Source organism: Coturnix japonica, chromosome 2 (genome assembly GCF_054131305.1).
Source record: "Coturnix japonica strain WE chromosome 2, WE-NBRP24, whole genome shotgun sequence".
NCBI lineage: Eukaryota > Metazoa > Chordata > Aves > Galliformes > Phasianidae > Coturnix > Coturnix japonica.
The window spans coordinates 128,205,943-128,206,653 of NC_140664.1; the positions used below are offsets into that span (position 1 = coordinate 128,205,943).

Here is a 711-nt window from a genome sequence, read left to right on the forward strand (position 1 = left end):
TAAGCCATATCTTGTAGTTCCTCATCCAGACGCCTCTTGAACACTGCCAGGGACGGCAACTCCACCACCTCCCTGGGCAGCCATTCCAGTGCCTGACCACTCTCTGAGAGAAAAAGTTTTTCCTTATGTCTAATCTAAACCTCTTCTGGTACAACTTGTGGCCATTTCCTTGGGTCCTGTTTGTTGCCTGGGAGAAGAGGCCAAACCCCTCCTCACCGTAACCTCCCTGCAGGAAGTTGTAGAGTGCAATAAGGAAAAAAATGGCAATGCCTTAACCATACACATGTTGCATAGGCCACTAGGGCCTCTTCCATCCTTATCCAGGGGAGTGCTAACCTTCTCTCCTTTCATACAGCACAATCATACATTATATGTACACCTGTGCAGCAGCAGAAGTGCTTTTGTTTTTAATTTGTGGATTAAAAAAAAAAAAAAGTAATCTAATTTAGTTATATACCTATAGGAGAAAGTGGCAAGATTTCGTTAATTGCACTCAAAATGTCATGCTTAGGACTAATTATGTGTATAAATGGGATGCTGGTCTAGGGTTTCATCAAATATGTGCCTATAAAGTTACTCTTCTCACCTCTAAAAATACAGTGAGCACTGGTTGTCCTATCTCAAAGAAAAAGCATCTAGCTAGGTCTCACAGGAAGTTTAGACTTTTATAAGCAGTCTTTAATATAAGCATTGGTGTTAATTCTATTGTTG

The 711-nt window shown here is 41.1% G+C and overlaps 1 non-coding gene across 1 annotated transcript; it reads right to left on the reverse strand.

The window, feature by feature from the left end:
• Nucleotides 1-252: 252 nt before the first annotated feature.
• LOC116653055 (U6atac minor spliceosomal RNA) lies at nt 253-358 on the reverse strand. The gene has a single exon (XR_004306463.2). It is a non-coding gene; the product is annotated as a U6atac minor spliceosomal RNA (small nuclear RNA).
• Between the last annotated feature and the right edge of the window lie 353 nt (nt 359-711).